Source organism: Arvicola amphibius, chromosome X, assembly GCF_903992535.2.
Source record: "Arvicola amphibius chromosome X, mArvAmp1.2, whole genome shotgun sequence".
Taxonomy (NCBI): domain Eukaryota; kingdom Metazoa; phylum Chordata; class Mammalia; order Rodentia; family Cricetidae; genus Arvicola; species Arvicola amphibius.
The window spans coordinates 64,433,025-64,449,825 of NC_052065.1; the positions used below are offsets into that span (position 1 = coordinate 64,433,025).

General features: G+C 39.9%; 1 non-coding gene across 1 annotated transcript; it reads right to left on the reverse strand.

Moving 5' to 3' along the window:
* Positions 1-1,248: 1,248 nt before the first annotated feature.
* On the reverse strand, positions 1,249-1,355 carry LOC119805676. Its single transcript, XR_005283975.1, has one exon. It is a non-coding gene; the product is annotated as a U6 spliceosomal RNA (small nuclear RNA).
* Between the last annotated feature and the right edge of the window lie 15,446 nt (positions 1,356-16,801).

The following is a 16,801-nucleotide window of genomic DNA, read 5'->3' on the forward strand; positions in this document are numbered from 1 at the left end:
CTCCAGTTAGTTCTGTCCCACGGTCTCCATGGGTGAAGCACCCCTCACGGGTCCTGACTTTCTTTCTCATGTTCTCTCTCCTTCTGCCTCCTCAATCAGGACCTTGGGAGCGCAGTCCGGTGCTCCAACGGGGGGCTCAGTCATTTTCTTCATCTATCGTCAGGTGGAGGTTCTATGGTGATATCAAGAAATTCATCAGTATGGCTATAAGGAACTGGTCCTTTTTCAGGCTCCCTCTCCTCAGCTGGCCCAAGGAACTAACGGGGGCGTCTCCCTGGAAACCTGGGAACCCCTCTAGGGTCAAGTCTCTTGACAACCCTCAGATGGCTCCCTAAATTAAGATATATGCTTCCCTGCTCCCATATCCACCCTTCCTGTATCCCAAGCATCCCATTCCTCCGAGCTTCCCCCATTCTCCCCTTCACGCTTTACTCTCCCCATCTTCCCTTGGCCCCGTCTCGCCCCACCCTCAAGTTCCCAATTTTTGCCTGGCGATCGTGTCTACTTCCAATATCCAGGAGGATTACTATATCTTTTTTTTTGTGTTCACCTTCTTATTATCTTCTCAAGGATCCCGAATTATAGGCTTGATGTCCTTTAATTATGGCTAGAAACTGATTAGGAGTGAGTACATCCCATGTTCATCTGTTTGGGTCTGGGTTACCTCACTCAGAATAGTGTTTTCTATTTCCATCCATTTGCATGCAAAATTCAAGATGTCATTGTTTTTTACCGCTGAGTATTATTCTAGCATGTATATATTCCACAGTTTCTTCATCCATTCCTCCACTGAAGGGCATCTAGGTTGTTTCCAGGATCTGGCTATTACAAATAATGCTGCTATGAACATAGTTGAGCAAATGCTTTTGTAGTATGATTGGGCATCTCTTGGGTAAATTCCCAAGAGTGGAATTGCTGGGTCCTGGGGTAGGTTGATCCCGAATTTCCTGAGAAACTGCCACACTGCTTTCCAAAGTGGTTGCACAAGTATGCATTCCCACCAGCAATGGATGAGTGTACCCCTTACCCCACAACCTCTCCAGCAAAGGTTATTATTGGTGTTTTTGATTTTAGCCAATCTGACAGGTGTAAGATGATATCTCAAAGTTGTTTTGATTTGCATTTCCCTGATAGCTAAGGAGGTTGAGCATGACCTTAAGTGTCTTTTGGCCATTTGAACTTCTTCTGTTGAGAATTCTCTGTTCAGTTCAGAGCCCCATTTTTTAATTGGGTTAATTAGCATTTAAAAAAAATATGGAACGCTTCACGAATTTGCGTGTCATCCTTGTGCAGGGGCCATGCTAATCTTCTCTGTATCGTTCCAATTTTAGTATATGTGCTACCGAAGCAAGCACAAATATGATATTTTTATATTGAGTCTTGACTCCTTTAAATTTACTTTTCTTGCTCTGACATTTTTATTTTATTTTTAAAACAATCTTCTTTATTTTACATACCAATCCCAATTCCTTCTCCCTCCTCTCCTCCCCCCTTTTTCCTCCACCCCACCCCTCATCCACTTTTCAGAAAGGGTGAGGGCTCCAATGGGGAGTCAACAAAGTCTGTTTGACATGCTCTTAATAAGGTCACCTAGGAGAATTATATAGACTCAGCATGGGTACAAGCAATAAATTGCCAGTCTTTCTATCTTGTCCACATATTTCTAAATGTACTAGGGCTCTTTAAGGAATTGGTTCATCAACTAAGAAAGTCTACTGCACTAGTTTTAATGTATATGTCATCAATCTTAAAGTGGGAAATGATAGAAGTTGAAAATATTCAGGCATATATGTGTGAAAATGATTTGGTGATTTATTCTAACTTCAAATGAACCTGAAGTCTCCAAACCGGAGGTTTTAAAGTCATGTTGGACAGTGTTTCTCTGCACACTTAATAATATTTATCTTATCCATCTGGGAATCTAGTCTCCAGCTACTACAAAGTGTGGTTCCTCCATCAGAGCATTAACATCATTTTGGAGCCCTCTAGTACTGTAACATGTCAATCCCCACACCAGACCTGCCTAAACAGTCTCAAGTCTATACTAGCAGTTTTCCAAAGTCTACTTCTAAAATGATTATCATAATCAAATGCATATAAGATATTCATATACTTAGGACTTCTGAATCAAGATTTTGGAGTTGAAGTCCAGGATCTGCACTAAGAATCCTACCAGCTGTGAACATAGTTTGTCATAGCTAGAACCTGGAAACAACCTAAATGCCCCTCGATCGAAGAATGGATAGGAAAATGTGGAGTACTACACAATGGAGTACTACACAGCAGAAAAAAATGACAACTGGAATTTTGTAGGAAAATGGATGGAGCTAGAAAGCATCATTTTGAATGAGGTAACCCAGACACAGAAAGACAAGTATCACATGTACTCACTCATAAGTGGTTTTTAAACATAAAGCAAAGAAAAACAGCCCACAAATCACAATCCCAGAGAACTTAGACAACAATGTGAACACTAAGAGAGACATACATGGATCTAATCTACATGGGAAGTAGAATGACAAAATCTCCTGAGTAAAGAATTGGGAGCATGGGGACCTTGGGGAGGGGGGGAGGGGAGATGCAGGGAGGGGGAGCAGAGAAAAATGTAGAGCTCAATAAAAATCAATAAAAAAGTGTCCTGCCAGCTGAACATGGTGGGTGCATGACTAAATTCTAGATTTAGGAGGCTCGGGAAACCAAGACTGAGAACAGACTGGTTATACAGAAAGATACTATCTCGAAACAAAAGCTAAAATACAAACCTCCCTCCAGGGGATTTTGATGGACCTCCTAGACTAATCCTTGACTTCCAGGCAATATTAGCTTTTGCTCCATCTTAAGATGATCATGATATGATTCCAGAACCGAGTTCATTGAGAACTTAAGAAAGGGACCCTCTTCCTATTCGATTGGAAACCTTTGGCTGTCCACCCAGGACATTCATTCTCAGGGGCACTACTTCTCAAACTCTCTTGCTACACAAAACCTTTAAAGACTTGACAAGGACTTCCCTGGGATCCTCTGCTAAGTGGATTGTACATTATCTAAGACAAACATATTAGATTGTTAGTCATAACAATGAAAATTACAAATTTCCATCATCCGTGAAGTACCGAGTTTGTATTTTTTATTCAAGTGATGATGATATGATGCTGTTGAAATCTTTACTCACATTATTTTATATGGTGCTCTTGACCTTCTCAAGGAGTCACTACTTTTATTTTAATGAGAAATTGAAGCTTGGGAAAGTTAGTAGCCTCCGTCAGGATGAAAAACCACAAATTCATGTCCATAGAATGTATCCCAGTCAAACCAGAATATGTTCAAATGGAATGTTAAAAGGAGGTCTGTGAAAGTTTACCAAACCAAGTTAGCTTCAGATCTAAATTGGATTAGAGGACTAGAGATTATAAAAGTTAGGGCAGTAGACAAGATACAATCATTGTGGATTAATTCTAGAATTCAAGACATGATGAGGAGAGTGAAAAGAGACAAGTACAGGGCGTTTATGTGTGCCAATCTGTATCTTGAGTCAATCTCATCACACAATCAGTTTACTCTTAGTTGAAATTGATAGATGAAGAAATGGTCATCCAAACTAGAGGCTTCTTGATGACAGCAATCATAATTTACACTTCTTTGTCCTCACACAATTCAACATTCAATATATTTTATTAAATTGATTTATACTTTCAGGTTTGTGCTATATAGTAAGGATGAAAAGTTACTATGCTATACAATAAGGATGAAAACTTACTAAAGACATGGTCACAATGTCTGTGGAGCTCACAGTGTAAAATGGATTCTAAATGAGGACTTAAAGGATGAAATTCACATGAGAGAATTTAGAGAGCTAAAAATATTGACTATGAGTATATATGCAATTTTTGGCATAAGGTTATTTTCTACTGGATTATCTCAATGGATTTATAACAGGATGGAAGAGAATACATAAATAAATAAATTATTTAATATAAGACTTAAGAGTTTGCTTTTATGTGGATTTAATTGGCCATGTGAGAGCTAATCTGTAGGAGGGAGGGGATTGCTTGTTCATCCTGGCTGCCAAGAACTAAAATAACCACACAGAAACTGTATTTATTAAATCACTGCTTGGCCCATTAGCTCTAACTTCTTATTGGCTAACTCTTACATCTTAACCCATTTCTAGTAATCTGTGTTTAGCCATGTGGCAGTGGCTTACTGGCAAAGATTTGGCATATCTGACTCTAGCGGCTCCATGGTGTCTCTCTGGCTCCACCTTTCTTTCTCCCAGCACTTAGTTCTGTCTTCCCTGCCTACCTAAGTTCTGCCCTATCAACAGGCCAAGACAGTTTCTTTATTCATTAATGGTAATGACAGAACACAGAAGAGACTCCCACATCAGAACAGATCATGGAAGAAGGGAAAGTTTCAAAGAGGTAACATTTGATTTTTTCAGCTAAACAGTAGGAGAGAATTCTAAGCATAAGACTTATAATAAATTTTGATCATCAGCCTGATGGGATATAAAATCACTATGGAAACAAATTACTGGCAATGTCGATAAGGGACTAGGTTAGACTAGCTAATGTGTGAAGACCTACCCTAAATGTGGGTGACATCATTCCATGGGTTGGGATCCAGGACTTAATAAAAATGAAAAGTTGAAGTGAGCATAAGCATTCATTCTCTGAGCTTCCTGACTGCATCCATGACACAACCAGCTGCCTCCTGCTTTTGTTGTCAGACCTTCTCTGCCAGGATAGATGGTATCCACTGAGGCTGTAAGATAAATAAAACCTTCCCCTCTCAGGTTGCTTTTCTCATATATTTTGTCAGGGCATCAAGAAAAGTGGCCACTAGCAAGCATAATATGCAAAAGTATGGAAAGATTAAAAGCGTATACTACACTTGAGAAAATACACATAATTTGATATGCAGTATTGTAAAGCCCCAGACCTACCTCATCCTCCCTTATCTAACAACTGTGAGTGCCCACAGTATTCTAGCTGCTTTCAAGAGTAAACTCGTAGGCAGCTGTTTTCCATACCACCTAGCCCCCACCTCAGGATTTAAAAAGTAGTTATCAGTAAGAGAAGGTTTAGAAAAATAGCCTCCTCTTCCATTTGGATTTTCACCTTGTATTTGAGGAAGCTACTGATAAGATAGGAAATGCAACTATTCACCACTGTCTGTTCTTCATGTATTTTAGTGTTAAGGATTAAACTCAAAGCCCAAGAACACTAGTCAAGTTTTGTTTGATTGGACTCAATCCCCAGCCCTTATTCCTTTTATTCCTACAGGATTTTAAGGCCTACATGTAGTGTATGGAATAATTGCCTGGTATATGTATCCTACTATCTAGTTGCTAACTTTCCAGATCCTTTACTGCTGCTAGGAGTTTGTGTAGTTTCCTCCTCCATTATTGTCCACCGTTCTCTCTTTTCTGCTCTCGTAGAGCTAGTGTATTTGTCATTGTTATACCTCTGCTTTCTTCTTATTTCTCAGGCTGTTCCCAGGATTGTCTTCAGATACTTGTCATGTTGAGAATCAGAGGCGTCTCAGAAACAACTGAGGTCAAACCAAATCAATGACGCCTCTATTCCTTGCTTGTTGAAGTGAACCATGACCTGGCTTTGGATTTTGGCTTCCCTTTCAGCCATTTTTCCATCACAATATTCCAGATTCCTCAGTCTTTTTCAGTCTGGTCTCCATCCTGTATGACTACCATCAGACCTTCGCTTCCTTGTGGGACCCTCCCTGCCCTAATTTCTGGTATAATATGCATCGAGAAGTTGACCTCTGCATTAACTAATGACTCCCACTAGTCACTCACTAGCCATAGCACATCTCTCCTGTCGTTGACACTGACTATACTACTCAGGTAATTATTAAGATCTCAGTAGGAGACAAGTAAAATTCTCCTTCTCTGGCTCCCTGAATCATGCCTATAAATAGTCAGACCTTTTTTTTTAAAATATCTTAGTTGCTTTGAATTACATCTGCAGGGAGGAGTTTTCATCACTTTCCCTGACTCTGTTTCCAGGAGTTCCCCCCTCAAGGAGGGAATCAATATACATGAGTTATCTGTTGTCTCTCCACTTAATTGTAGGCAAGAGTCACCTTACTGAAGAACATAAAATGATTTTTATTGACTGCTTGGATTATGAGTTTCTCTGAGATAACAGGAGACCTAGGAAAAATTAACTCAATTCATTTTGATAGGCTACAATTTCTGCCCACAGTCTTTGTCCTCAGAGTGACTGCCTTTGGGAGACTATGTTCTTTCTCATCTAGCTAGAATAACCCATATGGACGGATAATTCTCATAGTCTACCAACTAGTATGTTTTATATTTTTAATTGTTTTTATTGAGCTATATTTTTTCTGTTCTTCTCCCTTCCTTTCCCCTCCCTTACTCCCCTCCCCCATGGTATCCATGCTCTCAATTTACTCATGAGCTTGCATTTTACTATTTTCCATGTATATTAGATCCATGTATGTCTCTCTTAGGATCCTCTTTGTTGTCTATGTTCCCTGGGATTGTGAATTGTAGGCTGCCTTTTTTTCTTTTGCTTTATGTCTAAAACCCACATGAGTGAGTACATATGATATTTGTTTTTCTGGGTCTGGGTTACCTCACTCAATATATTTTCTAGAACCATATATTTAGTCAAAAATTTCAAGATGTCATTAATTTTTTTCTGCTGTGTAGTCCTCCATTGTGTAATGTACCAAATTTTCCTTATCCATTCTTCATTCTAGTGGCATTTAGGTTGTTTCCAGGTTCTGACTATGACAAACAATGCTGCTATGAACATAGCTGAGCACATGTCCTTGTGGTATGGTTGAGTATTCTTTGGGTATATAGCCAAAAGTAGTATTGCTGGGTCTTGAGGAAGGTTGTTTCCTAATTTTCTGAGAAATTGCCATATTGAAATCCAAAGTGGCTATACCAGTTTGCACTCCCACCAGAAATGGAGGAGTGTTTCCTTTACCCCACATTCTATCCGGCATAAGTTGTCATCAATGTTTTGATCTTGGCCATTCTTACAGGCATAAGATGGAATCTCAGGGTTGTTTTAATTTATATTTCTCTGATTGCTAAGGATGTTGAGCATTTTTAAGTGTCTTTCAGTTATTTTAGATTCCTCTGCTGAGAGTTCTCTGTTTGGGTCTATACCTCATTTTTTATAGGATTATTTTTGATGATCAATTTCTTGAGTTCTTTGTATATTTTGGAGATCAGCCCTCTGTCTGATGTGGGGTTAGTGAAGATCTCCCATTCTGTAGACTGCCATTTTGTCTTACTGACCATGTTCTTTGCTTTACAGAAGCTTCTCAGTTTCAGGAGTTCCCATTTATTAATTGTTGCTCCCTGTGTCTGCTACTGGGATTATAGTTAGGAAGTGGTCTTCTGAGCAAACACATTCAAGTGTACTTCCCAATTTCTCTTCTATAAGGCTCAGTATAATTGGCTTTATATTGATGCCTTTGATGCATTTGAACTTGAGTTTTGTACATGATGATAGATATGGCTCTATTTTCATTCTTCTACAGGTTGATATACAGTTATGCCTGCACCATTTCTTGAATATGTTTTCTTTTTTCCATTGTATAATTTTAAGTTCTTTGTCAAAAACTAGGTATCCATAGGTATGTATCTTAATATTTGGGTCTTCAATTCACTTCCATTGGTCCTCCTGTCAGTTTTTACACCAATACCGGCTGTTTTCAGTACGTAGCTCTGTAGTAGAATTTGAAGTCAGGGGATTGTGATGCCTCCAGAAGTTCCTTTACTGTACAGGATTGTTTTGGATATTCTGGGTTTTTTGCCCTTCCACATGAAGTTGAGTATTGTTCTTTCAAGGTGAAGAATTTTGCTGGGCATTGCATTGAATTTGTAGATTGCTTTTTGGTAAAATTTCCATTTTTACTATGTTAATTCTACCTACCCAAGAGCATGGGAGATCTTTCCATGCTTTGGTTTCTTTTTAAATTTCTTTTTCCAAAGATTTAAAGTTATTGTCATACAGGTTTTCCACTTGTTTGGTTAGAGTTACTCTGAAATATTTAATGCTATTTGTAGCTATTGTGAAGGCTGATATTTCTCTGATTTCTGTTTTCCCCTTTATTTATTTATTATTGATATTTATTGAGCTCTACATTTTTCTGCTCCCCTCCCTACCTCTCTCCTTCTCCTTCAATCCTCCCCCAAGGTCCCCATGCTCCCAATTTACTCAGGAGATCTTGCCTTTTTCTACTTCCCATGTAGATTAGATTCCATGTATGTCACTCTTAGTGTTCGCATTGTTGTCTAAGTTCTCTGGGATTGTGATTTGTGGGCTGTTTTTCTTTGTTTTATGTTTAAAAACCACTTATGAGTGAGTACATGTTATACTTGTCTTTCTGTGTCTGGGTTACCTCACTCAAAATAATGTTTTCTAGCTCCATCCATTTTCCTGCAAAATTCAAGTTATCAGTTTTTTCTGCTGTGTAGTACTCCATTGTGTAAATATACCACATTTTCCTTATCCATTCTTCAATCGAGGGGCATTTAGGTTGTTTCCAGGTTCTGGCTATGACAAACAATTCTGCTATGAACATAGCTGAGCACATGCCCTTGTGGCATGATTGAGCATCCTTTGGATATATACCCCAAAGCGCTATTGCTGGGTCTTGAGAAAGGTTGTTACCTATTTCCTGAGAAATCACCACACTGACATCAAAAGGGGCTGTACCAGCTTGCACTCCCACCAGCAATGCAGAAGTGTTCTCTTTCCCCCACAACCTCTCCAGCATAAGTTGTCATCAGTGTTTTTTTTTTATCTTGGCCATTCTTATGGTATAAGATGGAATGTCGGAGTTGTTTTGATTTGCATTTTTCTTTTTTTTATTTTTATTAAAAATTTCTGCCTCCTCCCCGCCTCCCCTTTTACCCCCCCACCCCACTCCACTCCCCCTTCCTCTCCTGACCAGAGAGCAGTAAGGGTTCCCTGCCCTGTGAGAAGTCCAAGTTCCTCCCCGCTCCATCCAGGTCCAGGAAGGTGAGCATCCAAACAGGCCAGCCCCCCCCCCCAAAGCCAGTAAGCATAGTAGGATCCAAATCCAGTGTCATTGTCCTTGGCTTCTCAGCAGCCCTCATTGTCTGCCATGTTCAGGGAGTCCGGTTTTATCCCAGGCTTTTTCAATCCCAGTCCGGCTGGGCTTGGTAAGCTCTGAATAGATCAGCCCCACCATCTCAGTGGATGGGAGCACTCCTCACAGTCCAGACTTCCTTGCTCATGTTTTCCCTCCTTCTGCTCCTCATTTGGACCTTGGGAGTTCAGTCCAGTGCACCAATGTGTGGCTCTGTCTTTATCTCCATCCATCGCCAGATGAAGGTTCCCTCACGGTCCTGACTTTCTTTCTATGTTCTCCCTCCTACTGCTCCTCGTCAGGACTTTGGGAGCTCAGTCCGGTGCTTCAATGTGGGGCTCTGTCTCTATCTCCATCTATTGCCAGATGAAGGTTCTATGGTGATATGCAAGATAATCATCAGTATGGCTATAGGATCTGGCCTTATCCGACTCCCTCTCCTCAGCTGCCCATGGAACTAGCTGGGGGCATCTTCCTGGATACCTGGGAACCCCTCTGGAGTCAAGTCTCTTAATAATCCTAAGATGTGCTCCTTAATTAGGATATTTGCTTCCCTGCTCCCATATCCACCCTTCCTATATCCCAAGCATCCCATTCCCCCAAGTTCTCCCCATCCTCCCCTTCACGCTATTCTCTCCCCATTTCCCCTTTCCCCCCCACCCCCCCCCCCCCCCACTTCCCAATTTTTGCCTGGCAAACTTGTCTACTTCCAATATCCAGGAGGATAACTATATGTTTTTCTTTGCTTTAACCTTCTTATTGTCTTCTCAAGGATCACGAATTATAGGCTCGATGTCCTTTATTTATGGTTAAAAACCGATTATGAGTGAGTACATCCCATGTTCATCTTTTTGGGTCTGGGTTACCTCACTCAGAATAGTGTTTTCTATTTCCATCCATTTGCATGCAAAATTCAAGATGTCATTGTTTTTTACCGCCGAGTAGTACTCTAATATGTATATATTCCACAGTTTCTTCATCCATTCTTCCACTGAAGGGCATCTAGGTTGTTTCCAGGTTCTGGCTATTACAAATAATGTTCCTATGAACATAGTTGAACAAATGCTTTTGTAGTATGATTGGGCATCTCTTGGGTAAATTCCCATGAGTGGAATTGCTGGGTCCTGGGGTAGGTTGATCCTGAATTTCCTGAGAAACTGCCACACTGCTTTCCAAAGTGATTGCACAAGTATGCATTCCCACCAGCAATGGATGAGTGTACCCCTTGCCCCACAACCTCTCCAGCAAAGGCTACCATTGGTGTTTTTGATTTTAGCCAATCTGACAGGTGTAAGATGGTATCTCAAAGTTGTTTTGATTTGCATTTCCCTGATAGCTAAGGAGGTTGAGCATGACCTTAAGTGTCTTTTGGCCATTTGGAATTCTTCTGTTGAAAATTCTCTGTTCAGTTCAGTGCCCCATTTATTAAATGGATTAATTAGCATTTTGAAGTCTAGTCTCTTGAGTTCCTTATATATTTTAGAGATCAGACCTTTGTCAGTTGCAGGGTTGCTGAAGATCTTTTCCCAGTCAGTAGGCTGCCTTTGTGTCTTAGTGACAGTGTCCTTTGCTTTACAGAAGCTGCTCAGCTTCAGGAGGTCCCCTTTATTCAATGTTGCCCTTAATGTCTATGCTGCTGGGGTTATACGTAGGAAACGGTCTCCTGTGCCCATATGTTGTAGAGTACTTCCCACTTTCTCCTCTATCAGGCTCAGTGTGTTCCGATTAATATTGAGGTCTTTAATCTATTTGGACTTGAGTTTTGTGCATGGTGAGTTTTGTGCATATGGATCTACTTTCATTCTTCTACAGGTTGACATCCAGTTATGCCATCACCATTTGTTGAAGATGCTCTCTTTCTTCCATGTGTACTTATGGCTCCTTTATCAAAAATCAGGTGTTCAAATGTTTGTGGGTTAAGATGCGGGTCTTCTATTTGGTTCCATTGGTCATGTTCTCTGTTTTTATGCCAATACCAAGCTGTTTTCAATATTGTAGCTCTGTAATAGAGTTTGAAGTCAGGGATGGTAATGCCTCCAGAAGTACCTTTATTGTATAAGATATTTTTGGCTATCCTGGGTCTTGTTTTTCCATATAAAGTTGATTATTGTTCTCTCAAGTTCTGTGAAGAATTTTGTTGGGACCTTGATGGGGATTGCATTGAATCTATAGATTGCTTTTGGTAGAATTGCCATTTTTACTATGTTGATCCTCCCAATCCAAGAGCAAGGGAGATCCTTCCATTTTCTGGTATCTTCTTCAATTTCTTTCTTCAGGGAATTAAAGTTCTTGTCAAGTAGATCCCTCACTTCCTTGGTTAGAGTTACCCCAAGATATTTTATGCTATTTGTAGCTCTCGTGATAGGTGATACTTCTCTGATTTCCCTCTCTACTTCCTTATCCTTTGTGTATAGGTGGGAAACTGATTTTTTGGAGTTGATCTTGTATCCTGCCACGTTACTACACCATATCTATCACCGTGCACAAAGCTGAAGTCCAAATGTATTAAGGATCTCAATATCAATCTGAACACACTGAACCTGATAGAAGACAAAGTGGGAAATAGCCTACAACATATAGGCACAGGAGACCACTTCCTACGTATAACCCCTGTAGCACAGACAATAAGGGCAACATTGAATAAATGGGACCTCCTAAAACTGAGAAGCTTCTGTAAAGCAAAGGACACTGCCACTAAGACAAAAATGCAACCTACTTATTGGGAGAATATCATCACCAACCCCACAACAGACAAAGGTGTGATCTCCAAAATGCATAAAGAACTCAAGAAACTAGACTTTAAAGGCTAATTATCCCAATTAAAAATGGGGGCACTGAACTGAACAGAGAATTCTCAACAGAAGAAGTTCAAATGGCCAAAAGACACTTAAGGTCATGCTCAACCTCCTTAGCAATCAGGGAAATGCAAATCAAAACAGCTTTGAGATGTAGAAGGAGCAGCGGGCTGCATCCCACCACCCGGATCCCCCATGGCTAGCTTTACACCTGAAATAACAACACACAATTTGTATTCCTTTAAACACTGCCTGGCCCATTAGTTTCAGCCTCTTATTGGCTAATTCTCACATCTTGCTTAACCCATTTCTATTAATGTGTGTAGCACCACGAGGTAGTGGCTTACCAGGAAGGACCTTAGCCTCTGTCCATCTCAGAGAGGAGAGGCATGGTGACTGAGGCATTTGCCTGACTCTGCTTTCTTTCTCCCACAATTCTGTTCTGTCTACTCCACCTACCTAATTTTCTGTCCTATTAAAGGGCCAAGGCAGTTTCTTTATTAACCAATGATAGTAACACATAGACAGATAACCCTCCTCCATCAATATGGATCTATTTTCATTCTTCTACAGGTTGACATCCAGTTCTGCCAGCACCATTTGTTGAAGATGCTATCTTTCTTCCATTGTATACTCTTAGCTCCTTTGTCAAAAATCAGGTGTTCATAGGTTTGTGGGTTAATATCCTGGTCTTCAATTCGATTCCATTGGTCAACTTCTCTGTTTTTATGCCAGTACCAAGCTGTTTTTATTACTGTAGCTCTTTAATAGAGTTTGAAGTCAGGGATGGGAGTGGGGGTAGGATGGGGTAAGGGGAGATGGGAAGAGAGAAGTGAGAAGGGGATGATGGGGAGAGTTTGGGGGGAATGGGACTGTTGGAATGGAGGAAGAGTGGATATGGGAGCAGGGAAGTATATATCTTAATTAAGGGAACCATTTGAGGGTTGGCAAGAGACTGGACTCTAGAGGGGTTCCCAGGTGTCCAAGGAGATGTCCCCATCTTGCTCCTTGAGCAGCTGAGGAGAGGGTGCCTGAACTGGCCCTATACTATAGCCACACTAATGAATGAATATCTTGTATATCACCATAGAACCTTCATCTGCCATTGGATGGAGATAGAGACAGAGACCCACATTGGAATGCAGGACTGAGCTCCCAAGGCCCAAATAAGGAACAGGAGAGAGAACATGAGCAAGGAAGTCTGGGCCGTGAGGGGTGCACCCACCGACTGTGACTATGGGGCTGATCTAATGGGAACTCACCAAGGCCAGCTGGACTGGGACTGATGGAGCATGTGATCAAACTGGACTCTCTGAACATGGCTGACAAGGAGGGCTGACTGAGAAGCCAAGGACAATGGCACTTGGTTTTGATTTTACTGCATGTACTGGCTTTGTGGGAACTTAGTCTGTTTGGATCTTCACCTTTTTAGACCTGGATGGAGGGGGGAGGACCTTGGACTTCCCACTGGGCAGGGAACCCTGACTTCTCTTTGGACTGGAGAGGGAGGGGGAGGGTCATTGGAGGAGGGGGAGGAAAAGTGGAGGAGGGGAGGAGATGAAACTTTGTAATAATAATAACAGTAATAAAAAAGAAAAAAATTCTTAAGGAAATATATCCAAATTCCTTTAGTAAATAAAAACAGTATTACTCAATTACCAAAAACAGGCAAATAAAACAGCAAAAATAGAAATTATAGGTTAATATATCTGATGAACATAGATGCAAAAATCCTCACTAAAATACCTGTAAACCAAATATATGTATATATAAAAAAATCACACAATCAAGCTGACTTTATTCCTGAGATGTCAGAATGGTATAACATATATCAATAAATTTAATCATAAAATGGGCTTAAAGTAGAAATTTATATGATTATATCAATAAATGAAGAAAAGAACTTTTGATAAAACTCTACCATGTCATCATGATAGAAGTCCTGGAGAGAGTAAAACTAGAGGGAACATAAGTAAACATCATAATGTTCATATATGACAAACCTACTGCCAACATCATATTAAATGGAGAAAAACTGAAGGAATGCCCTTAAAATTTGGAACAAAACAGACCTTTTCTTTCACTATTTCCACTCCTTAATACATTGCTAGTTAGATCAATAAGACAAGAAAAAGAAGTTAATGAATATAAGTAGGAAAAAGAAGTCAAATTATCCTTATTTGCAAGTAATATTATACATAAGAGATCACACATATTCCACCAGAAAGCTTCTAAAAATAATCAACACTTTCAGGATACAAAATCTACTTACAGAATCCAGGAGCATTTCTCTTTTTTAAACTGAGACTATATTCTTCTCTCATATAATACATTCCAACTACAGTTTTCCCTCTTTCTTCTCCTCCCACATCCCTTCTCCCCTATATTCACTTCTCTGTTTCTCTTTAGAAAAGAACAGGTCTCCAAAGATGACAGCAAAACAGGACAAAACAAGATAGAATAAGATAAGGCAAAAGTCTTTGTACTGAGACTGGGCAACAAAACCACATAGGGGGAAAAGAATCCCAAGGGAAAACAAAAGTCACCATCCACACTACTCATTGGCATAGAGAGATTTAGCTGGTCCCTCCATGAAGCCTTCACCCATATGTTGTAGTCTCTTTGGCTTGAGAAGTTATTCTGCAGTCTGCCAAAATAAAAACCAGCCACAAAATATTCAACCTACATCTGTCCTGCCTGCAAGACATGCTGGGACAATGGTGGTGCAGAACTTGTGGGAATGGTCAACCAATATCTGGTTTATCTTGAGGCTGAAGTCATGAGAGGAGCCTTTCTATATAATAATAATAAACATGCTCGGAAAGAGATAGTGTACATACTCACATTCACAAGGAAAATAAGATATCTAGGAATAAACCTTACTAAGGAGATGAAAGACCACTGCAATAAAGACTTTACATCTCTGAAAAAAGATTGAGGAAAAATACATGGATGTATACAATTAATATTGTGAATATTTCCAGTCTACTACAAATACACATACAGATTTAATTCACTCATAATCAAAATTTATATATAACCACAAAGGACCCCAGATAGCTGGAATAATCTTGAGCAAAAAGAACAACACTGAAAGGATTATCATACCAGAGTTTAAGATATATTATAGGTCCTTAGTAATAAAAATAGAGTGGTACTGGCACAAAAACAGACAAGTGTAATAGAACAAAATATAGCTACACCCATTTGATATTTGAGAAAGACTCTAAAAAGCATACACTGGAGAAAATATTGCATTTTCAACAAATAGTGCTGGGAAAACTGGGTGCCCACCTTAAGTAGAATGAAATTAGACCTGTATCTATCACCTTGAACTAAACTCAACACCAAATGGATTAAAGACCTCAATGTAAAATCTGAAGTATTGAAACTGCTAGAAGAAAATGTAGACAGTACCCTACACAATATAAGTGCAGGAAAGGATTTTCTGACTAGGACTCCATTGGTTTAGAAATTAAGCCCAAAACTGACTAATGGAACTTCATTAAACTAAAAAACTTCTTTCTGTACAGCAAAGAAAGCAATCAAGATAGTGAAAAAGAAGCCCATTGAGTGGGAAAGAATCTTCAACAACTATACCTCTAGCAGAGCATTAACATCCAGAATATACAAGAACTCAAATAGCAGCAGCAACAACAACAAAAATCCCAACAAAACAAAACAAAAAAACCCAAATAAACAAATGGGCTATGGACCTGAAGAGAGAATTCTCAAAAGAAGTCATAAAATGGCACCATCTCATCTTCCAGAGCATCCGGGTTCATTTCTAGTCCCCACATGGTGGATCAGTTACATCAGTTTCAGGGTATCTGACTCCCTAATCTGTCTGCCCTGGGTAGCAGGCACATACATGGTACACAGACTTTCATTCAGGCAAAGCAACTCACACACAAAATAATAAAAAAGTTTTAAAGACTATTCTATATCCTTAGGAATTAAATAAATGCCTATTAAAATATTTTGAGATTTCATGTTGTCTCAGTCAGATTGACTAAAACAAAGAAAACAACTGACAACAAATATTGATGAGGATGTGGGAAAAAGAGAACTCCCATTAACTTTTACTTTTGATGTTAATTTCTTTTCCACTTCCTTCTCTCCAGCCCTTCACATGTATATGCCCCCCCCCCCCTTGGTCACTCTCTCTTTCTCTCAACTTCATGAACTTTTTGTGTGTACATGCACATGCATGCGCGCGCACACACACAGACGCACACACATTTATATTCCTTAAATATATGAATACAACCTTCTCAGTCCACAGTGTGTTACTTGCATGTATATGATTTCAGGGATGACCTTTTGCTATTGGATAACCAATTGTGGGGGAACTCTTCTCTGAGGAAGACTATTTCTCCCACTGTCAGCATTCCTCAGTTGCCTGTAGTGGTTTGTCTAGGGTTGAGGTCTGTAGGCCCATATTTCTATATGATATGGCAGCCAGGCTATCAATCCATAGTTAGTACCTGAAGGGGTCACATAACCTTCCAGACAGGCTGTCTCTAACCTAACAAAGGGTCACGATATTGCTTTGCTCTTTCTTTGTCATTTGGAGGATGCCTGAAAAGAGGTGCTAATTCAAGCCTACATGACAGCTAGCATACAGACCAGAAAGATGTGACTAAAAGCCATTCACCTGGTTACCTAGGGAACAGAATGCTAATGATTTTACCCCTCAGTTTATGTTTTGATATATAAGGCTGTTTGAAGAATAAAGCAAGGAAATTCTTTAGCATGTGAACTCAGGATTTTATGAGGTATCACTGAGGATCTCCCTCCTGATAAAGTCATGTGAGTTGTGTCTTTATTCCCGGCACTTCCACACCGGTCCAGAGAGAGATAGTTTATGTTGGGGTCTGGTCCAG